The 24,852-nt window shown below is 42.9% G+C and overlaps 1 protein-coding gene across 10 annotated transcripts in view; it reads right to left on the reverse strand.

Annotated features, from left to right (window-relative positions):
- LINGO2 (leucine rich repeat and Ig domain containing 2) overlaps positions 1 to 24,852 on the reverse strand; it is a 2,408,131-nt gene that overhangs the window by 2,075,347 nt on the left and 307,932 nt on the right. For 9 of the 10 annotated variants that reach the window (XM_073667628.1, XM_073667593.1, XM_073667612.1 and 6 more), the window contains exon 2: positions 21,934 to 21,989. The exons of the other annotated variant lie outside the window; for it this stretch is intronic. The gene's annotated coding sequence lies outside the window, so the exon portion shown is untranslated. The remainder of the gene's footprint in view (positions 1 to 21,933; positions 21,990 to 24,852) is intronic. 10 annotated transcript variants of the gene reach the window in all.

The raw sequence follows: 24,852 nt of genomic DNA on the forward strand, positions 1-24,852 counted from the left end.
TATTAGGAAGTGGGTCTCCCATAGTGTTGGCCTATGCAGTGAATGCAAGGGCTGCCAAAAATTGGGAGGCACTTCAATGCCCCTTGGAAGAGATGTTGAGGAGGGCCTCATAAAAAAATGTTCCCATTAGAAAGGAGCGGGCCTCCTATACTTGTAATGCCCATGCTATAAATGTATGGGCTAACAAACATTTACCCCTGAGGGTACACATGAACATACTGTATAAAAAAAATATTTTTACGGGCATCATAAACACTCTTTAAAAAAATTATGTGGGTGTTGCATCACGGACCACGGTTACCCTGGGTATATGGTGGTGGAGGATGAGGAGAAGGAGGAGAAGAAGAGCAAATTGCCAAAATCAGGAAGTGTATATCCATGCCTGGGTGTGAAAAGGTGCATGGGAATACACCTCCCAAGAAAAGACACTGGATTTGAGTTTATGTTACGCTGCTATCATTCGGTGGTGTTGGGAAGTCTGGCCCAATCCAGCCCTTGATCATTTTTATAAGAGTCAGCCTGTCAGCATTTTCAGTTGACAGCCAGATGCGCTTATCCGTTATAATTCCACCAGTGGCACTAAAAACCCGCTCTGATAAAACGCTGGTGGCAGGGAAGGCCAGGACCTCCAAGGCATAGGGAGCCAGCTCATTCCATGTATCCAGCTTGGATACCCAATAATTATAAGGTACAGCGGAATCACAGAGGACGTTGGTACGGTCGGCAAGGTACTCTCTCAGCATCTTCCCAAACTTTGCACTCCTTGTGATAGTACCCCGCGCCTCAGGGCCTGTGCGATGGGAAGGGCTGAGAAAACTCTCCCAGAAGTTTGACAGTGTTCCCCTGCCTCTGCTGGATTGAAATTGTGTCTCTCTTGCCTGTACTCCTTGGTTGTCCCACGAAGTGTGCGCTCTGCCGCCAGCGTTTTCAGATGGGAATTTTTTTAATAGTTCCGCAACAAGGGCCTTCTGGTACAGCCCCATTTTCGTAGACCTGTCCGCCTCAGGAATAAAAGATATAAAGTTTACCTTGTAGCGTGGGTCTAAAAGCGTCACCAACCAGTAAAGACTGTCACCCAAAATTTTGAGAACGTGAGGGTCATGGGAAAGGCAGCGTAACATAAACTCAGCCATGCATGCCAGACTACTAACAGGCAAGACTTCCATGTCCTCACCAAGAGGATGACTGACCATGCTCTCTTCCTCTTCCTCTCTGTCCTCTGGCCATCCACGCTGAACAGACGATATGACAGCTGTGCAGGTAGTACCGTCTATAGCACATGAAACTAGCTGCTGTCCTTCCTCCTCCTTCTCATCTTGCTCATTGTCACCCAATCCACGTTGGGGTGAGATGAGGCTTGGCTGTGTGTAATCACCCTGTATGGTTCCTTGCTCCATCTCATCGTGCTCTGCCTCCAATGCATCCTCTTTGATTGTGCGCAGAGAGCGTTTCAGAAGACAGAGAAGCGGGATGGTGATGCTAATTATGGCGTCATTGCCACTCACCATCTTGGTGGAGTCCTCAAAGTTTTGGAGGATGGTACATATGTGTGACATCCATGTGCACTCCTGAGGTCTTATGTGTAGAGTCTACACTGAAAACCGATGGCCATGTTGATGCTGGTACTCAACAACTGCCCTCTTCTTCTCACAAATCCTTCCCAACATCTGGAGTGTAGAGTTCCAACGTATGTGGACATCACACACCAGTCTGTGAGCCGGAAGCTGCAAACGCTGCTGAAACACGGCAAGGGCGGCGGAATCTGTAGGTGACTTTATAAAATGGGTACAGAGGCGGCTTACTTTAACAAGCAGATCCGGCAGCTCCGGGTAGGATTTGAGAAACCGCTGAACCACAAGGTTAAGCACATGGGCCAGGCATGGTACGTGTGTGAGCTCGCCTCGACTCAGAGCCGCCACCAGGTTCCGGCCATTGTCACACATGACCATGCCTGGCTGTTGGTTCAGCAGTGTGAGCCACAGATCTGCCTGCTCTTTCAAAGCGGTCCATGACTTCAGCATTGTGCGGTTTGTCACCTAAGCATATTAGCTTCAGCACAGCCTGTTTCCGCTTGACCGAGGCAGTGCTGCAGTGCTTCCAGCTTGTGACTGATGTGGTCATTTCGGAGATGGAGGCTCAAGAGGAGGAGGAGGCTGAGGTGCAGGAGCTGTAGATCGTGGGGGCAACCCTGATTGACCTAGGGCCCGCAATCTTTGGCTTCGGGAGGACGTGTTCCGTCCCAAGGTCCGACTGGGTCCCGGCTTCCACTATGTTAATCCAGTGTGCCGTCAGCGAGATGTACCATCCCTGCCCACAAGCACTTGTCCACGTGTCCTTGGTTAGGTGGACTTTCCCGGTAACTGCGTTGTTGAGGACACGGCTAATGTTTTGGGACACATGCTTATGTAATACAGGGACGGCACACCGCGAGAAATAATTACGGCTTGGGACTGAGTACCGAGGGACAGCAGCTGCCATCAGGTTGCGGAATGCTTCCTTCTCCACGAGCCTAATACATTTAGAGTGCTAGCAGTCGTGAAATGTGAGAATTTAGTAGCGTGGCCTACGGGGCGTTGGCTGCATATTTGCGCTTGCGTTCCAAGGACTGGGGTATGGACAACTGAACGCTGCGCTGGAACAAGGATATGGACGTGCTTCCTGATGCTGTTACTTGAGAGTGTGCAATGACAGGCGCAGGGCAGGAGGCATCTTCGCATGCACCATGGACAGGAGATTGGCTTGCATGCACAACAGAAGAAGAAGCAATGGTGTCACCCACTGACACTGTTCCAGGACCCTGGGGTTTGGCCCACAAAGTCGGGTGCTTTGCTGCCATGTGCATGATCATGCTGGTGGTGTTCAGGCTGATCGTTTTGCCACCCCTGCTGATGCTGGCCTGGGAGGTGGTGCAAAGGGCCTTTTTGGGGTTATCGGCAGAGTCTTTAAAAAACAAGCATACTCGGGAAGACCTAACAGTTGTACTGGCAACTTTCTTCATGCTGGTGTTACGGGAAATGGTTGCCTGCCTTCTGTCAGCGGCCACCACACTGCTTCTTCCTACCTGTTGGGATGCTCTGCCTCCCTCCCCTTGTGTGCTGCTGTCCTCGCTCTGCATGTCCACCTGCCATGTTGGGTCAGTTATACTATATCATCCACCACCTCGTTTTCCACTTCCGCACTCTGGTCCTCCTCCTGACTTTCTGGCAAATGTGTCTCATCATTGTCCACCTCTTATGACACTTTCCTACCGTCGTCTTCCTGTGACTGTGGCTGCTCAAATATTTGGATCATCGCTACATGCGATCTCCTCTTGCCCCGCTTCAAGTGGACCGGGTGCGAGGCCCGAATCTATAAATGGAAAAGTGAACAGCTCTTCAGAGTGTCCAAGTGTGGGATCAGTTGTCTCTGGCACTCAGCATGGTGGGAGGATGGAGGATCAGGGTGAGGAATATGTGGTCTAGACTCATGGCTACTAAGACTTGACAGTGTGGAAGACAGGATGGTGGTGGTGGTGGTGGCTAAGTGACTGGAAGCATTATCCCCTATCCAACCAACAACCTTTTGACACTGCTCTGGGTTCAATAGTGGTGTGCTGTGGTCCCCTAGGAATTGGGACAGGAAGGTCGGGCGAGAAAATGTGGGTGTTTGTTGTGGCACAATTTCAGCTTGCCCACGGCCTTGTCCTCAGTCTCTGCATGCACCATCACCATCACGTCCAGTTCCCCGTCCCTTGCCACGTGCCTTGCCCATTTTAAATGGAGGACAGTATCGTCCACGCTCACTACAAATGACTGAGTTTGGAGCAAACTTATATGTGATCCGTGGGACGGATAAAATAGAGATTTAAATACCTGGCATGTAGGTAGCTAGTTTGAACAGCAAACTGGTGTGAATTGCTTCACTGACACACTGAAAGAAATCTTTAATGGAGGCCAGAAATGGCAGTATTTTCTGACAACGTATATGTGATCCGTGTGACGGAGAAAACAGAGTTTTAAATACCTGGCGTGTAGGTAGCTAGTTTGATCAGCAAACCATTGTCAAAAACTTCTCTGACACAGAGAAAAAAAATTGGAATGGAGGCCAAAAATGACAGTATTTTCTGAAAACGTATACTGTATTTTTCGGACCATAGGATGCACTTTTTTTTTCCAATATTTGGGAGGAAAATGGGGAGTGCATCTTATGGTCTGAACGTTACCTGCGTTGGTGTTAAAGTGGGATTGCAGGGCCCTGCAGGAATGCGGTGGTGGTAGCGGTGGTGGCATCAGCGGCAGTAGAGGTGAGTGGCTGGGACCGGAAACTGTGCCTGGCCGGTACTGGGGCTGGGGACAGTGTCGGGCTATGAGTGGCATGCGGCCTGCGCAGGTTTCCGGTGTGCGCGGCCATCTACCTAGACCTGTGATCTACAGGAAAATGGCCACCCGAGCCGGCGCATGCGTGGACCCGTAGCTCCGGTGACCATTTTCCTATAGATCACAGCTCTAGGAAGATGGCCGCACACACCAGAAACCTGCGCAGGCCGCACTGCTTTAGCGCTCACAGCCCAGCACCGACCACAGCCCGGTACATCCCCCGGCGCCAGCCAGAGCCCCAGCTAGGGGCCTCGGCTCCAGCCCCAGCCAGAGGCCCAAGCCCCAGCCAGAGGCCCCGGCCCCAGCCAGAGGCCTCGGCCCCGGCCCCAGCCCCAGCCCCATCAAGAGGCCCAAGCCCCAGCCAGAAGCCCAAGCCCCAACCCCAGCCAGAGGCCTTGGCCTCGGCCCCGGCCCCAGCCAGAGGCCCCCGGCCTCATCCTCGGCCAGAGGCCTCTGCACAGGAACAGGCCAGGCTAAGGGCCTCAACCAGACACAGGCCCCGGCCTGGCACAGACTCCACAGCATCTGACCTCTTCTGCTGCAGCTGCCGTCTTCCTGAGGGACCCTGCCTCTTGTGACCCTCGCTTCACTGCCCCCAGGTAAGATACCGTACCTTTTCAGACTATAAGATGGACCCCCATCTTATAAAAAAATTTTCTTTCTATTTTCCACCCCAAAATTTGGGGTGCGTCTTATGATCCGGTGCGTCTTATAGTCCGAAAAATACGGTTTGTGATCCATGTGACAGAGAAAACACAGTTTTAAATAGCTGGATTTCTAGCGCTGTAATATGGAAAGGACCTGGCTGTATTCTGCAGTGCCAACAAGCAAATGGCGCAGAAAATCGGTGTTCTCTGGATTGCTTTTTAAGCAAATAATGAGGACTAAGATCCAAAACAAAGTATTCCTGGCCCCTGAGACCTGGGCCTTTGTATAGAAATATCTAACAGCAGCAGAAGGCAGAATTGGAATGGAGACTCTTGTGCTATATGCACTGCAGTCTGCTATATACACTGCTTGCCTCAAATCTCTGCAGATGGATTAGTCCTCAGAAGGACTGTTTGTTGAGATGGATATGTGAAATGTACGTTTCTTCTCCCTACACTACCTAATATACAAGCAAATCTCTCCCTGACGCAGCAGCACCTCTCCCTACTCTGCCTGATTCCGGAGTGACTGTGACGAGCACAGCGGTGCCAGGTCTGATATAGACCTGATGACGCTGTGCAGCCAGCCAATCACTGTAATGCCACAACCACCATTGCTACGGCATTACATTGAGTGGCAGGCAATCTCTGCATGTTGATTAAAAGAGCACCAAACATGAAGGGAGGGGACCCGAGCATCCGCCCGAGCATCTCGCTAGTACTCAGCGAGCTCCAAGCATCTCGAGTACTGAGATGCTCGGGCGAGTACCGAGTACTTGCGAGTATGCTCGCTCATCACTATTGACTTGCTGTCATCTGGAGGGATTACAAACTGTGGACATATCCAGTCCTTGTTGAATTTAATCGGAGTAAGGCTATCTGCATTTTCCATGGAGAGGCGTGTGCGCCTTTCAGTGATGATTGCCCCAGCGGAACTGAAAACACGCTCTGACACCACACTAGCAGCCGGGCAGGCTAGCACCTTCAAGGCATATAAGGAGAGATCGAGCCAAGTGTTCAGCTTAGACACCCAATAATTAAAGGGAACTGAAACGTTAGAAGGGACGCATGTATGGTCACTTAAGTACCCCTTGACCATTTTCTGCAACTTATCCCTCCTTGGCATTGTTACAGGCACAGATAGCCCTTGCTGTTGTGCTGGTTTATTGAAAATTGCCCAATTTGTGCACATTTTCCCCCCACCTCTGTTGGAGCTGGTATTCGTGTCTCTCCCCATTATCCCTTGGTGTTGAAAAGAGCCGGTACCTCTGCCACCAGCATTGTCTGAGGGTGATGTTTTCAGCAACTGATCTACAATGGCCCTCTTGAACGATTCCATTGTAAAACTCTTTGGTGACTCCACAAGGAGAGAAGGAAATTTCTCCTTGTACCGTGGATCGAGAAAGGTGGCCAACCAGTATAAGTTGTTGTATAAAATGTGTATTACGCGAGGGTCTTGCCACAGACACGTACACATGAACTGTGCCATATGGACCAAGCTGCAAAAAGGCAAATGTTCTGTGTCCCAAACAGTAGAAACAGTACCCATCCTCTCCTCACGCTGACTCGCCTCCTCCTCCTCCTCCACCTCCTCCTCTCTAGCCCTTCCAGGCTGGACAGACAAGAAGCTTGGGTTGGGTATCCCCTCTGTAGAATTAAGAGTCCCCTCGCTAGCACAGAAAAACAAGTCCTCTCCCTCTTCGTCATCCTCATCTTCCTCCTCATCACCCAATGTTGCCTCAGAATATTGGCTGGGCTGGGTAGTATCACCCATTGGAAAATCTGGCTCCATACCAACATCATGGGCACTCAAAGCTTCCTCTTTGAGATTATGCAGTGATTGTTTCAAGAGACACAATAGCGGGATGGTTATTCTGATAATAGCCTGATCATGAGGTTGGTGCAAAGTTCTCAAGAACCTTACAAATGTCAGCGATCCACACCCACTCAACAGTTGTTATGTGTGGTGGCTGACTCTCAGTCTGACGGGCATGTTGAAGCTGGTATTCAGCTACTGCCCTCTGCTGTTCTCTAATCCTTGCCAACACATGATAGGTTGAGTTCCACTGCGTGGGCAGGTCGCAAATGAGTCAGTGACTTGGTAAATTCAAGCGCTTTTGCAGCGCTGTAAGAGCAGCAAAAGCGGTAGAAGAATGGCTGAATGGGCGCTAGTACGGCGCACCTTCTCAAGTAGGTACGGCAAGTCACGGTAAGTTTTCAGAAATTTATGAACAACTATATGAACAACTAGGTTCAGCATGTGAGCCATGCATGGCACGTGTACCAGCTTGCTGACTTTTAAAGCCGCCACCAAGTTATGCCCATTATCGCAGATGACCAGACCGGGTTGGAGGCGCCGCGGGGAGAGCCACTGATCGGTCTGTTGTTTTAAAGCTTGCCACAGCTCTGCTGCAATGTGTTTTTTGACCTAAACTGATCAGCTTCAGCAGAGCGTGTTGTCGCTTTGCCGATGCGCTGCTGCACAGGTCCCAGCTTGGCAGTGATGGGGAGGGTAATTCAGCAGATAATGAGGAGCAGGAGGAGGTTAGAGAAGAAGTGGAATATGAAGAGGCGGAAACCCTGACAGAAGTTTGGCACGCTATTTTTGGCGTGGGTAGGATGTGTGATGTTCCAGTTTGCGCAGTTGTCCCATCCTCCACCAGGTTCACCCAGTGTGCCGTGACAGAAAAGTATCGTCCCTGTCCACAACAACTTGTCCAGATGTCTGTTGTTAGGTGGACCTTCCCGGTTACAGCGTTGGTGAGAGCACGATTCCAATTGTTTAACACGTGCTTGTGTAAAGCAGGGACGGCACACCGTGGCGTTTGGGAACACTGTATCGCGGGGCAGCCACAGCGAAGAGATCACAGAAAGACTGTGTTCCCACAAGCCTAAATTGCAACATCTCCACAGCTAGCAATTTGGCAATGTGCGAGTTTAGTATTTGTGCCTGTGGGTGCGTGGATGGGTATTTACGCTTTCTTTCCAAGCTCTCAGGCACGGACAATTGGACACTTCTCTGGGATAAGGAAGTGAATGTGGTTGATGTTTGTTTTGTGTGAGAAACCGCAGCTTGTGGGCGGGAGGTATGAGCGCCTGCTTCCTGAACAGCAGATTCTGAAGCATATAGCCCAGGTGACATGGCATTGGTTTGACATTGGCATTGGTCAGATTTGGTACCCTGGTGTTCCGCCCACCTACAGGGGTGCTAGACTGCCATGGGGTTTTGCATACTGGTGGTGCTCAGGTTGCCTTTGCCCTGGCCTCTGCTCAACTTGGTATGGCAGATGCTACAGACTACAATGTTTTTCTCTGAAGGACTTTCAGAAAAAAAATTCCACACAGCAGCTGACTTGGCGCACAGCGGGAGTGCTCTTGGGAACAATTGACCCAGTTCTCACGCTGGGCAAACCACGACCCCTTGGTGCCTGTGTTGATGCTACATATCCATCTTCCTCTATGTTGCTGTCATGGTTATGCATGCCAACGGTCCAGGTCGGATCAGTGGACTTATCATCGACCACCTCATCTTCCATCTCATCCTCCTTCCCAGTTGACATTGTAGGCTGACCTGATGGCAACTGTGTCTCATCATCATCAGCCTCCACCTCTGGAGGCAGTAAATGACGTTCCTCCAAGTGGCTTTCTTCTGGCCATAGGTCCTCAAATACTTGAGCATCAATGCACGCCACCTCCTCTTGTCCCTCTTCAATGCTGCACGGTGATAGGCAAAAGCCAACCAAAGGATACGTACCAAACAGATCCTCGGAGTGCCCAAGCTTGGGGTCATATGTCTTCTGTGACTGATAATGGCGGGAGGAAGGAGAACCAGCTTCAGGATTGGATGAGCCAGCCTTCTGTGTATCGACAGTAGACTGTGTGGTCATGGAAGATTTGTCGCGGCTTGTTCCAGACCAGGAAATTTTTGTAGGAACAGAGTGGATGCATTAAGCTTCTACTGACCTGACACAGACTGAGTGCCTCCTCGCACACCACTGACAACACCATGTCCACATCCACATCCCTTAACAACAGGCTTTTTTGTAATTTTGGATTTTGTTGACAGATTTTCAGATGTTGATGGCACAAGCCAAGCTACTGTAGCTGTCACAGCCAAAATAGTGGGCAAAATGGCCTGGTGCATGCTTGGTAGCAGGCAATAGGAAATGTTTTGACTACTGCTTTGCGTCAGGCACTAATTGCTTTTTAAGTGGACTAATGTGGACAGAAGGCAGGCTTTCACCTCAAAAACAGCGGTGAAAATGACCTGGTGCGTGCTTTGTAGCAGGCATTAGGAAATGTTTGGACTACTGCTTTGCATAGTGCACTAAACACCTTTTTAAGTTGACTAATGTGGACTGAAGGCAGGCTGTCTCCCCAAAAACAGGGAAAATGGCCTGGTGCTTGCTTGGTAGCAAGCAGTAGGAAATGTTTGGCTACTGCTTTGTGTAGGGCACTAAACGCCTTTTTAAGTGGACTAATGTGGACAGAAGGCAGGCTGCTACACCAAAAACAGCGGGGTTAAATGGGCTGGTGCGTGCTTGGTAGCAGGCAGTAGGAAATGTTTGGACTACTGCTTTGCGTAGGGCACTAAACGCCATTTTAAGTGGACTAATGTGGACAGAAGGCAGGCTGTCACCCCAAAAACAGCAGGGAAAATAGGCCGGTGCGTGCTTTGCAGTAGGAAATTTTTGGACTACTGCTTTGCGTAGGGCACTAAACACAACCCAGACTCACAACCTTAGAATTGCGGGTACGCGTACGGGAACATGTGAGGGACATTGCTGCGGTCAGGACAGCGGCTGATATTACCCAATTAAAAACTATCCCCCTACATTTTAAGATGCATCATTACTGTAGTCCCAAGTCCTTCAAGGTGAAGGGGATTGACCTTATCCATGCTGGCATACGGGGAGGAGATATAGGGAAACGTTTGGCGCAGTGCGAGACCAAATAGATTGTCACCCTGGGGACCCTAGTTTCATGTGGTCTTAATGAAGCACTCAGTCTTATTTATTCATTTTTTTTCTATTCCCTTCTATTCTTCTGCATTCCTATTATGATGGTGGCCCTTTGGAGATTATTCTCATTTTATTTTAATCTCTACCTATACTCACCACTGGATCGTGAGCACGTGCCGTCTTCTCTGCCTCGTGGGCGTGCCATGCCCCGGCGTCTTTATGCTGGTCTGGACATGCTGGGAGTCTTGTGCCTCCTGGTATGCTGGGATTCAGCTTGACTGCTGGGGGCGGGCGTTCTGCGAGTGCAGTGATCTATGCATGAGGCACCCACCCACTCTCGTTGGTGAGATAGGACCATGTGACCAAATCCCATGGTATAAAGGTCCTACAGATGGGATTCCTCTACTTACACTTGAGAAAGCGTGTGGTTAACACGCGAAACGTGCGTACGTAGGGCTCTGCACTTTCTGCTTGTGCATTCCTAGTGGGGGGATTCACCTGCCACATGGGTAAGGTTTCTTTTTATTGAACTATTTGATGGTGGCTTTTCTGACATACTTTCATTTACACATGTGTGACATAGGACTGATTGTATACATGTCAAGGTTCCACCTTTCAGTCGTAATACAATACCTTCTATACTTGCATGTTGCATGTGTTTTCCCTACCCCAGGGTTTTTGCTTGTTGCTATTTTGCCTATCCTGGCTATTTGTAAGAATGTTTTTCACCAGTATTTAATAAAAATATATATTTTATACACACTCCCTTTGCTCAAACTCTTTTCAAGTATTCATTTAGAAGTGTTCTAGATTTCTTTACATGCATGAATGATCTGTGATGATCTAATTATTTGTATTTCATTATGCCTATGGGACTTGTAATTCTATTCTGTGTATCGACAGTAGACTATGTGGTCGTGAAAGATTTGATGCTGCTTAACAAATGCGTAGAGACCTTGTGTGCTATCCAAGACAGAATCTGCTCTCTCTCTTCTGGCTTCCAGACACATTTACATTCCAGACCGAAAAATTTTTCCAGGAAAATAGTGGGCGCATCAAGCTTCTTCTGACCTGACACAGACTGAGTGCCTTCTCTCGCACCACTGACAACACCATGTACACTTCCACGTCCTTTAGCAACAGGCTTTTTTGTCATTTTGGATTTTGTTGACAGATTTTTAGATGTTGATGGCACAAGCCAAGCTAGCTGTCACAGCCAAAATAGTGGGTAAAATGTCCTGGTGCGTGCTGGGTAGCAGGCAGTAGGAAATTTTTGGACTACTGCTTTACGTAGGGCACTAAACATTTTTTTAAGGGGACTAATGTGGACAGAAGGCAGGCTGTCACCCCAAAAACAGCTGGGAAAATGGCCTGGTGTGTGCTTGGTAGCAGGCAGTAGGAAATGTTTGGACTACTGCTTTGTGTTGGGCACTAACTGCCATTTTAAGTGGACTAATGTAGACAGCAGAAGCCAGGCTTTTCCCCCTAAAACATAGAGGAATATAGACCAGTGCTTTTAAAGAAAAAAAGGCAGCACAAAATGCTACTACTCTGTGTGCTGGAAAAATATTGCTTTGTCTCTGGCAAGAGCTGTTTTAAGATGGACACTGGAAGAGCACTTTAACCTCTCCCTACCTAATACACAATCTCTTCCTCCCTGTACTCTGACTTTGTTGCGTGTCTTCATCTCTGAAAAGAGCTATTTTTTGCTGGTATTATGGAGCTAGTGAACGGCTCCTTTAAACTGTCCCTGCTCGAGTACCTATCCCTCCCTACTCTACACTGAACTAGTATACACTGCAGGTAGCCCTTAAAAGGGCTTTTGTTTTATCAAGAGGCCTAAACACTCTCCCTAGCAGCTCAGCGCTCTCTCCCTATGCTTGTAGAACACACCCTCCAGACGCAATATGCACAAAATGGTGGCGGCAGGGCTTAAATAGAACCTATGATGCTGAGCGGCCAGCCAATCACAGTAATGCCACAATCAAGATGTCTGCAGCATTACTGTGATTGGTTAAGAAGTCCAGCATGTTTTCTGGCTGCAAAGGAGGCGCCAAAACTGCAGGGCGGGACATCCGAAAATAGAAAGGCGAGTACACAAATACTCGCAGAATAACGAGTAACCCGAATACCATACTATCCATGCGAATAACGAATAGTAACGAATACACTTGCTCATCACTAGTCATGATGTCAGAGGGGTTTGCCAGGTTACCTGAGAAAATTGGCATGGACTATTGCAAAGAGAGGTGGCCATTGTAGAAGGCAACAAGGCCCAGCACTGGGACTAGGATAGGTGAGTAACAAAATGATTCAAATATTTGAAAATTAATCATGCTGACCCCTATTATAAATATTGTACCAGTGAACCCAATTATAGATGTAAAATTAATAAACATAGAAACATAAAAATAATATGTGTATTATGTTGCACAGATGTACTGTATATCAATTGAAACAAAACTTTTAAATATCAGTAAAAGCATAAGGTCAGTTTTTAAATGTAACACTTTTTGGCTCTTGTTTCCATAGTGAAGATCGATCATACTTCTCTAACACTTCACTGTACAATTTTATTTTGATAACTTTTTTTTAAGACACCTGCCCTTTCAAATGCAACTCTTACATTATGGTCTAGTCTGAAGTGTACCATGGCTATTTGTGATATTTGTGGCTGCCTCATAGATGTGCCTACCAACTCAAGGGAATCTGTCATTAGGATCAACCCTTCTCGCCCGTCTTCATGGGCATAAAGAACATAGAAATTTGAGTAAAATGATCATTTTGTTTACCTTCCTATGACCTACATGCCCATATAGATGGCTTTGGAGGGTTGATCCTACTGACAGATTCCCTTTAAGCTTGATGGAGCTGCTACCTATGTATTGTAATGGGAAATGATACATGTTTGAGTATTGAAAGAATAAAATTCTGGGGCTTCAACAAAGATTTCCATTCTGCTCTTGTTTCAGAATCACATTAGACAACAACAGATATCTATGCCTTGGATACAGGGAGTGGGTACCCAATAAAGTATTTTATTTTTTCGCAATAAAATTACAGCCAAACTTTACAATATTCTCCTTGATTTTGAATGCTTCATCCTGTTTCATAATTTATTATGTAATAATGCTTGGATGTTTTTTGTTGCTTTAATGGGAAAGACCTTAAATAAAGTTATATCACATGAGAAGGCAGTTGGATTGTGCAAAATACCGATAAGATGGGGCTGCAAGTGAAGAAATTAATATACATTCTAAAAAGTCATGTTGTATGCAAAACTTTGCAAATAGAAAAATGTGTATGCAGATATTGAATTACTATTAGACTTTTAAACAATAATTCACAACCTCCCATGAACCCCTACAGACCTACAAATGCCTACTATAAGCAAGAAAGCTCTTTTGGTGTCTTCTGGGTGCCCATGAATGGGCACTACAAATTTATGATTGTAAAGCACTGTTTTAGAAGTGTTACTATTAAGTTTTATATTGCATATAGTTCGTCAAACTATTTAACCATTTTTTAATCTAAAAGAAATGTAACTTTAAAGAGTAGAATGAAAGAAAGCAACAATAGAAAACAGTATATACATATTTTAGAAGGCAGAGGTAGTTTAAACTTTAAACCAATGGGTTGGGTACAAATGAATTGAAATGTGGGAGATACAATGTTTAAAGGTTTCAGAACCTTGAAATCAGAAAGCAGTACCAAACATCATAAAAATACTAGCCCTTTCAATAGAGCATTTTTCTAGTGGAATGCCATTACTGTTTACTGCATCATAGCTAAATAAGAGTTGTTACAGATCATTAAGGAATCCAGCCAAGGACCCAGATGCTATTGCAGTATGGAAAACATTGCAAAGCTTGGCACCTGGGTCTCGCAGCTGCCAGACATGCCTTGTGAGTGCCCACACAGGATGAATCCAATTCTATAGCAAAATACTCAAAATAAGTCCTTAGAGGATCACTGTTACAATCAACTCAGCTGAACACTGAAAAACACATTTTACAGAAACATGCATACCCTAGGGAGACACAAAGTTTGCATGCTGCTTTAAATTACTATGTAGAAACATTATGGGAGTCAATCTTTCATCTTATGAGCAAAAGAATAAAAGGAGAAAATATGTTCCTGGAAGAAAGGTGGCAGTCAAATAGCTTTGGGCATGTAAACATATTATGTACGTTCTTACAATTTCTGAAGTATCCTGCTATGAAGTAGAAAATATATGGTTATTCTTAGATTCTTTTCCTTAGATAATGGAAAGGCTGTTCTGTTCAAACCATGACCTTCGTAGGGCACATACAAGAAGTCAATAAAATAGTTGAATCTAATAATGGGCAAGTGCTCACAAAAATGTTAAGAATAATAGCAACTCAAAGAGAAATAATAACGATAGTAATCATAATGCGTAAAGTTGGTAGAATTCATTAACAGCCTGTTTTGTTCAGTTACCCAATTCCCAATGGGTACTGAAAATGTATATCGCAGAAGAGTGCCAAATCTTACTCTGTGATGTACATTTTTGTCAGGCTGACCTCGTGGGTGGTGTAAGTATATCTCATGGGTAGTGTAAGTGCTACTCCTGGGTGGTGTAAGTGCATCTCGTGGGTGGTGTAAATGCATCTCATGGTTGGAGTAAGCGCATTTTGCTGACAGGCATAATACACTGAAATACAGGATCATTTCAGTGTATTATATGAGCAGTTGAGCTTACTGAAGTTAAAATCCCCTAGTGGGACTAAAATAAAAAGTTAAAATATAAAAATAACAATAAAAAGTTTTAAACAAGTATAATAAACAACAAAGTAAAAAAAATACATATTTTCCCATTCAAAATGCTTTATAATGGAGAAAATGAAAAAAAATGCCCATCATTGGTAATGTTGTAACAGCAATTACTAATATTACCATATTATTCGACCTGTATAGTGAATGTTAAACAAAAAAAGAAAAAAAAAATGCCCAATTTGGTGTTTTTGCTTGTCCCACCTCTCAAAAAATTGAGAGAAGTCAATACAAAAATTTTCAGTGCCTCAAAATAGCACACATAAAACCTACAGCTTGTTCCACAAAAAACAAGTTTTCCCAAAGTTCTGTCAAAGAAAAAATAAGAATCTAACACTAGCGACATAAATATATACCGTATTTTCCGGAGTATAAGACGACTGGGTGTATAAGACGACCCCCAATTTTTCCAGTTAAAATATAGAGTTTGGGATATACTCGCCGTATAAGACTACCCCTCTTCTAACGCACATATGGTGAAAATTTAAAAAAAATCAGATTTGATTTCAATATGGTAATTTTAAAGTGATGAACCTTACCGGCGATTGGCTGGTTGTTGTATACAAATGCTGCTTGGATTGGTCAGGGCATGGAGGCATGGAAAAAAGACAAAGAGCGGTGCTGTGCCCAGAAAAACAGGCCTCTTTTTTCATCTGGCCCGCCCTTGTATTACCTCCTTCTCTGGCAGTCATTATCTTCAGCTGTTTTGTGCCACCCAAAGACCTAAGTAACTATCAGAGCTGGAGTGGTGGTGGATTTAACAGGTAATAGATATTTATTATTTAAATCCTCTGTTTTTATGCTCAATTTTAAAACTTTCAAAAAACCGCAGATGTTGTGATATTGTATGTACACTGCTCAAAAAAATAAAGGAAACACTCAAATAACACATCCTAAATCTGAATGAATGAAATATTCTCATTGAATACTTTGTTCAGTACAAAGTTGAATGTGCTGACAACAAAATCACACAAAAATCATCATTGGAAATCAAATTTATTAACCAATGGAGGCCTGGATTTGGAGTCACCCCCAAAATTAAAGTGGAAAAACACACTACAGGCTGATCCAACTTTGATGTAATGTCCTTAAAACAAGTCAAAATGAGGCTCAGTATTGTGTGTGGCATCCATGTACCTGTATGACCTCCCTACAATACCAGGGCATGCTCCTGATTGGTTGAGGATGGTCTCCTGTGGGATCTCCTCCCAGACCTGGACTGAAGCATCCGCCAACTCCTGGACAGCCTGTGGTGCAACGTGACGTTGGTGGATGGAGCGAAACATGATGTCCCCGATGTGCTCAATTGGATTCAGGCTTCAATGCCTTCATCTTGCAGGAACTGCAAACACACTCCCACACATTGGGGGATGTAAATTTCTGAAAGCACAGTGACCTGTCAGAGGCCAGAGATAGGGATACATAATGACAGCCCCTTCCCAAAGTCCCGCCCCAGAGCACGAGCATCTCATTATGGCAGAACTGAAAATAAAGATTATAAAAGAACCACTGGACGGATTTCATCAACAAAGGTATCATTTTATTCAGTGTAACGGCGCCCACCTGACAGTGTATGTCATTTACTTAGCACAATTCTGCTGACAGATGTGCTTTAAAAATTATAACCTCTGCTAGTCTTCAGAGCTGTACATGATATTCTTTGATAAATCTGCTGATTTGTTTGTTCTAATCTGATTTATGCATATTGTAAGCAGTTATCTAATGAATATGCATAATCCCATTATGCTCTAGCTGAATCCTGCAAAAGTCCTTGACAGTGGGAGAAGTGGAGCTGCTGGATCAGGAGTTGAAGAGGGGAATGATTCATGCAGGAAAAGGAGACTTCCTGTTTCTACATAGCAGAGAAAAGAGAAGAATTTACTGGGTAGAAAGGCAAAATGAGAAATTGTAAGTACACAGAGCTATAAAATAGGATGACTGCAATATATTAAGAGGAAAAAAACTTTGATAGGAGTGCTGCTTTAAGAATGGGCTATGCTAGTAGTGAACAATCCCTTTAAATAACATGCCATTATTGAAAACTTTCTAGGGCTGTTATGGGAACTGCACACATGAAAGCAACATTTTAAGACAACTTTTGTATTGTCATTGTTCTTTTTCCTATATATAGATGGGAAAAACTATGTTTATGAATTAGTAAAATGTCTTATAGTCCAGAACATTTTTTCAAGGGTGAAAAATAAATATTAGTGAATCTGTTAAAATTGGAATTCACCAGCTTTTCTGAATTTTCCACCAAAAATGGAATTCACACCAAATCAACTATCTGATCAGAGTTTGATCAGAGTGTCATTTGCATATTGGCCCGATTTTCTCGAATGAGAGAATCTATGGCTATCTGCAGGAGCCCTATCACTGGTAAATCAACATGAGTCTGGCACTGCTGCTTGCACATCTCCTAACTCTCTCCCGATCAATTGAATCTCTGTTTTATTCAGTCCACTACACTCATCTTCTTTAGTGCTGCAGTTGTACAACATATTAGTGTCCAATGCTTCAGGGTTTTCTTTTTTAAATGTGTAATACGTTGGCGGGCATTTTTTTTGTAGATTCACGCAAATCAAATTTCAAATTATTTGAATTTGCCTGCAGTGAATTTCAGAAAATCTGTCTCAAATTTGATTTGCATCTAATTGATTTACTCTTCTCTACTTTTAACGTCTTGGACCACTATCTCAAAATATCTAATTATGACTTGTGCAAAGATATTTTAAAACAATATTTAGCACATAATTATAAATCTAATACTGCACTATGGTGATAAAAGATGAACAATCAATCTAAGGTACAAAAATTCATTATCTATTGAAGAATTTTTTTTATGCAGGTATTGTATACTGCTAAAGAAGAGTACCCACAATGAATGACTCAGAACAAAAAGTACAGTTACATTTAAATGAAAGATAAAAGTATTGTTACAAATCAACAGTTATTTCAAGGACAAAATGAACCAATGTTACAAGATGCACGAAGGACTATTGCAGTAACTTTGTGAACAGAACTGTAAAAATGAACGTTCCTTATAAATGATGAATTTGTGGTAAATTACTCAATACATATTCAGCATATTTCTATTGTCCTGCAATACAAAATGATCTAGGCTAATACAACAATAGTATCAGTGGCACAGCAGAATGTTCTTCTCAACTCTTAGTACCAGCAAATTTTCAGCTCCACTCTCTGGAGAAAAGAAATTGTCAGGATGGAATTTGCTATCTGGGAATTAAGTTTCAATGATATATAGTGTGTTGGCTGAAGGCAATGCATTAAAATGTCAAAGACTTAATTACAATATTTTAGTTTTAGAAATATATAAAATAGCTTTACATACAGTGAATTTCAGGATTAATTGCTTTTAAGGTGTAAAACAGAGTTCTGCATTTCATATTTGGTAATTTGGCACTGATGGAAGGATGTCAGGTAGAGGGAAAATTTATAAAGAAAGGCATTTGGCAGGGGGAATATCAGTGATAAAATGGTAAAGCCTACTAAATCTCTTTTATCAGTAATCTGTATAAAGGAACCTGCAGAGATATAATGACACAGTACAATAGCATTACAGAATTCCCATCAAACAACCCAACAAAAGTTACTTTTACAATACTTTTGCAGTTAGAAACATAGTGCTAAATATGACCACTATGTTCAAAAACTGATTATTTCAGTTCCCTGTCATAATACTGGTCAATGTAACTACTCAATCCAGTTAGTGACACTGTTTACTTGTACTATCGAAGAACAAAAATTAACAGGATAATGAATTGTGACCACACCATTAATCTTAGTAGAGGAGGACTATATTACTTAAACCCGCTATGCTGCTGTAAATGAGAAGCCTTTTGTGTTCCAAAATGTTTTTTTATTGTGCCAATGCGTTTCAGCACTGGACCAGTGTTTTTCTCAAGGCTAAAAACCAAACCCCACCATTAATCTGTTACTTTACATAATTTAGGAAGGGATTAATATCTGAATCATTGTATTATTGGACTTCAGTAAGAACTTCACCAGGATGAAAGCCCATTTGACTGGCGTTTTTCCGATTTTTAACTTGAACAACTCAACTTTAAATTTACGAGTGGTGAGTACAAAGGAAAGCTATATCTAAAATGCTGGAGTATACAATAAAAACAATAAACAAGCCACTTTCCAAATATGCTGACACTTTAAATAAGAAACAGAATTATAGTGTTTGTGAATCCAACTAAAGATTCCAACCAAATACCTCTCCAGTATCTTGCTCTGAATTGAGGCAGCTGCTCTGCCTTAACACCTGCAGCTAAAATGAGATCCTTCTGCTTATTTCTAGCAGTCACAGTGCTGACATTGCACAAGAGTAAGTAAAAACAATAAAATATATAAGAATAATTATGAAAAAGGCAGCATTTTATAGAACTTGCTGGGAATATCTGTCAAGTAAAAACGCTGCTTATATAGCCAAATGGTAAAAAAAAAAAAAACATAAAGGTTCATGATGCAGATCTGGAGGTCAGCTTCTTTTCTCAGCCAGGGCTAGTACAGACCTGAAATAAAGATCTAGAATATTATGTTTGGATGTGACCGATGTAGCTAAGCAATGGCTGACACATTAGGCCCAAAATTTTACCATCTGATAAGCCATCCTGTAATAGGGTGGTTCAGAGAGGACCTGAGCCATACTATTATGGATCTCTGATCACGTGGGCATTGTACTGTGCACACCCCATCAGGAGCAGGACTGTTTACTAGACAGTTATCCTGCTTTAACAAAACAAGACCAGAAAAGCCTTAACTCAAATCTATTTGTTTAATTAATTTAAGATGCTACAATCAAAGCAGATTGTGGAATACAAGAGTAAAGTAAGGATAACTCTCCGTCACATCACAGGTAATCTCCATGATGCAATCCATACATTTACCTTCTACAGTTAGGCTATGAGCCCACAATGCCGAAATGCTCAGGATTTTTTCCTGAGCGTTTCTGCCTCTCCCTGGCAGAAAAAAAACGCATGCGGATTGTACATGAGGATTGTACATGCGTTTTCCTGCCAGGGACATGCGGATGTGAAGCGTTCTTCACTTGCATTTCCGCATGCGGGTTGACAAGCGCTTTCCAAGCGATTTTAGCATCACTTGGAAAGTGCTTGTCAACTTGGTCACACTATATAAATCCATGCAAATGGCATGGATTTATATACTGTGACCGAAAAGAATGGTAAAAAATAAAAAAATAAATATATACTTACCCTCTGATGGCCCCCGGTATCTTGATTCCCTCCGTTCTCCCTTCCCGGCAGCGGTACACTGAAGGACCTGCCGACATCAGCGTCCTGTGACCCGTCACATGACTATGACATCAGCGCAGGTCCTTCAGTCCATCGCTAGCTGCCGGCAAGTGAAGACAAGGAGAGCAGGGGCTGCCAGAAGGTAAATATAATCTTTATTTTTTATTTTATTCTTTTTTTTCACAGTTTCTATGGTACCGGGTCCGGAGGAGAGTTTCCTCTTCTCAAGACCTCGGTACCATCCGCACATTAGAACGCGTGCATTCCGCAAGTCCTTATCTAGTGAAGCGGAATGCACGCGTTCTAATGCAAGTCAATGGCGGCGAATACGCAGCACTTCCGCAAAATAATTGGTAGTGCTGCGTTTTTTTCCGCAATGATAATCCGCAGTGGAAATTTCCGCAGCATGTAATATAGCTTTCATTACAAAATTTTCACTTTTAGGCCACGGCCCCACTATCAGTATTCAGTCATGAATACACCCCACATAAAAAAAACTACTACATCTAATATTTTGTATGACCGCCATGATTTTTAAGGACCCCACCAAGTCTTCTAGGGAGTAACAAGTTGGCGACATAATGCAACATCCATCTTTTTCTATTTTTCAAGAACGACTTCTTTTAGAGCCTGGATACTGGATTGTGACTAATGCTCAAAAATAAAAATGTCAGCTGACAAAAAATCAAGCCATCCATCGGCCGAAATTGTAATGGTTACGGATCTTGAAAAGTGGCAACACAAGTAATTTTTTTTACAAATTTTCCCCAAAAAGTTTCCACTTTAAAACAATAAATGTATACAATTTTGGTATTGCTGTAATCATACTGACCTGCAGAATCATATTGATAATTTACTTTTATACAGTGAATACCGTAGAACCAGAACCCAAAAAAAACAACTGCAGAATTGTGCTTTTTTTAACAATTTTACTTCACTGGGATTTTTTTTCCTGTTTTCCAGTACAAGTACATCTTTTTTTTCGTATAATAAAAACTGATGAAAGTCAGATGGTAAATACTGACACACTGAGCAAACTCTGATTAAAATCGGATCAAAAACACTGATAAAATGCACACCATTTTTTGAAGATTAGAAAAATCACTGATGTCTGAATGAGGCCTTATAGTTATGTATTGACCTTTTTTATGTTAGTAGGTATTGCTAGTTTGATGGACACATAGTAATAGACTATTTCTATTTTTGTGTTGACTTTTTTATGTTAGTGCCAAGGGGTTGAAAATCTTTAAGGCCAGGGTCACACGACCATAGATTTTTTCATGTGAGAGAATCCGGACTATTATGCTAATGTCATTCGGATCAGACTCATAGTTTGATCCGAATGTCATCTTAGTGTGATCCGATTCTTTCACATGAGAGAATAACAGCACAGATGTGTAGAAGACGGAGAACTTAATTTATCCATCTTCTCGATTCTCTGTGTCTGCGGATGTTGTACTGCACTTAGATGACATCCGAGTGCAGTCCTATATTTCACAAGCACCCATAAATTTGTAAGGGTGTGTGTGATTCAATCATTGAATGCACCCGCAGCATGCTGTGATTGTTTTCTCATGATGAATCGGCATGAGAAAAAAATCACAGATCTGCACTGCCCCATAGTGTAACATTGGGAAGACTGCTATCCGATAAAACATCTAATAGCACTCGTCCGAGTTGTAGGTTCATGTATAAAAAACAGAAATTACCAACCTTGGCAACCCTAAGTTTTTTTTTATGTATATTTGGTGTGAATTGAGTAGTGCAAACATACAAATAAAGAGAAGTGTGTTTTTATTTGAATTAGGCTACAGACATTGCCTTGCATCATAAATGTAATCACATTGATAAATTGATAGAGTAGGGAAAGTAACGGAAAATAATAGAACATTACCTTGACTTTATCTTTATGATCAAGAAATGGCTTAAGAAGTATATGAAAAGTCCATTCTATAAAGAAAAATAAATACATTAGCATCAATATGTCAGGTGGCCTTTTATTTCAAAACATCACCATGCAAAAGAATATGCAAAGACTTATCTCATTTTCCCATTTCATGCCCTGTCACCCAATTCAATGTGCTTTTCTCTATTTTAAATCTAGAAGATGGTTTCCAGCATCTCAACTGCACATTTTTCAATTTATTATTAAACCTGACATTTCACATGTTGAGTAAAAAAAACCCCACTTTCTTGTAGTAAAGCAGTCAAAAAATGATTTCAATTAAAATTGTTGTATGTCTAATGCTGGTGTTTCTTTGCCTTACTGTTTACAGCTCTTGAGCATAGGCTATAAAAGATATGCACAGGATTTTTGCTATACAGCTCCATCAGCCGAAAAATAAAAAAGTTATAGCTCTCTGAATAAAGTGATGCAAAAAAATAATTTTTTCTATAAAATAGCTTTTATTGTGTAAAAGCGCCACAACATAGAAAAACGATATAAATGTGGTACCCCTGTAAACTGTCCCAAAGAATAAAGTTACCTTATCAATTTTACCATCAAGTGACATGCTCGAGTCTCCGCCCCATATGCTTCGCGGCCAAAAATACTCGCGGGGATCACCTGCCATGGACGAGCGATCCCCGCATGTTTTTTTTTGGTGTCTAATAACCGTGAAACATGCGGGCGGGGACTCGAGCATGTCAGTCGAGCACACGTGATACATGGTGCATACCTGAGTACCCGATGCAAACTCAAGTAGCGAGCACTTGCGCTCAAGACTAATGACAACTTATTCAATATTCAATAAAATCCTTGAGGGGTCTAGTTTCCAAAATGGTGTCACTTGTGAGGGGTTTCCACTGTTTAGGCACATCAGGGGCACATCCGCTAATTATTCAAGAAAATTTTACATTCAAAAAGTCAAATGGCGCTCCTTCCCATCCAAACAGTGGTTTTCCCACACATATGGGGTATCTGCTTACTTAGGAGAAATTGCACAACAAACTGCATGGTACAATTTCTCCTGTTACCTTTATGAAACTACAAAATTAGGGGCTGAAAAACATTTTTGTGGGAAAATTGTGAAAATTTTATTTTTACGGCTCAATGTTATAAGCTTCTGTGAAGCACTTAGGGGTTCAAGGTGCTCACCACACATCTTGATAAGTTCCCTGCTGGGTCTAGCTTCCAAAATGGTGTCACTTGCAGGGGGTTTCCACTGCTTAGGCACATCAGTGGCTCCCCAAACGCAACATGGCGTCCACTAATTATTCAAGCAAATTCTACATTCAAAAAGTCAAATGGCGCTGCTCCCTTTCCGAATCCTGCTGTGTTTTTTCCCCACATATGGGGTATCTGCGTGCTCAGGGGAAATTGCACAACAAATTTTGGGGTCCATTTTTTCCTGTTACCCCTGCGAAAATAAAAAAATTGGGTCTAAAGAAACATTTTTGTGAAAGAAGTTAAATGTTAATTTTTTTCTTCCACATTCCAAAAATTCCTGTGAAGCACCTGAAGGGTTAATAAATATCTTGAATGTCGATTTGAGCACCTTGAGGGGTGCAGTTTTTAGAATGGTTTCACTTTTGGGTATTTTCTATTATAAAGACCCCTCAAAGTGACGTCAAATGTGATGTGGTCCATAAAAAAGTGGTTTTGTAAATTTTGTTGGAAAAATGAGAAATCGCTGGTCAACTTTTAACCCTTATAGCTCCCTAATAAAAAAAAAATGTGGTTCCAAAATTGTGCTTATGTCATGAAGACATGTGGGAAATGTTATTTTTTAACTATTTTGTGTGACATATCTCTCTGATTTAAGGGCATAAAAATTAAAATTTTGAAAATTGCAAAATTTTCTAAATTTTTGCCAAATTTCCATTTTTTTCACATATAAACGCAAGTGATATAGAAGAAATTTTACCACAATCAAGAAGTACAATGCGTCACTAAAAAATCTTCTCAGAATCAGGTGGATCCGTTGAAGCGTTCTAAAATAATTTCCTCATAAGTGACAGTGGTCAGAATTGTAAAAATTGGCCTCGTCATTAACGTGCAAACCACCTTGGAGGGGAAAGGGGTTAATATTAGTTGATTTTTCCTGTTTCAAAATAAACTTGTCAAATTACAGACAGCATTCAGTATTATTCACTGCTTTAGGTAAATCTAATCTCTAAATATTTACGCCGCAGTATACAACAATCCCATGTGTCGTTTACTGTCTAATTAAATTTTTGTCTGAAATTCACTTACTTTTATTCATAATAGTAACTTGCAAGTGTTGATGAGCAATATTAGGCTGAGTTGCAGAAACTAGGGTAAAGTGATGTTTATGTCATTCGACAGGACCAGTAGTAACACTGGTACAAAGGCTGGTGCGTGCGTCATCTTGCAACAGAAAATGCAGAAAGAACTACCGAGTTTGCTGTTTAGGCACCGCATTCACAAGCTAATTATTGCTAGTGTGTTTGATAAATTGTTGCCGACATCAACAGGTCCAAATATAAAATTGTTCGAGATTTTCGGCTGCCTGTAATCAACTGAATAAAACAAAGTTTTCAGCTGGAATGGAAGATGACATTGTTTCAACTGAGCTAGGTCCACTTAAAGGGGTTGTGCGGTACTTGAGATTATCCCCCCATGTATCCCCCCCAGGTCCCTAATACTTTTTGTAAATGCCTTCTGCTGTTGATAATGCCTGTGAGCGGCGCTATCGTTGGCCGCTCACAGGCATCACGTGACCCCCGGCTGCAGCCAGCTCTGACATCCGCTGATGTCACGACAAGTGCTGGCAGCAGCCATCTTCCTGGTTCCAGGTGTATGCCAGGCTGTGGTCGAGGTTACCTCCCACATCTCACTCGGCATCCACCG

This window comes from Phyllobates terribilis, unplaced genomic scaffold (genome assembly GCF_046119375.1).
Source record: "Phyllobates terribilis strain yellow unplaced genomic scaffold, ASM4611937v1 Scaffold_1__5_contigs__length_1240528914, whole genome shotgun sequence".
Classification (NCBI taxonomy): Eukaryota; Metazoa; Chordata; class Amphibia; order Anura; family Dendrobatidae; genus Phyllobates; species Phyllobates terribilis.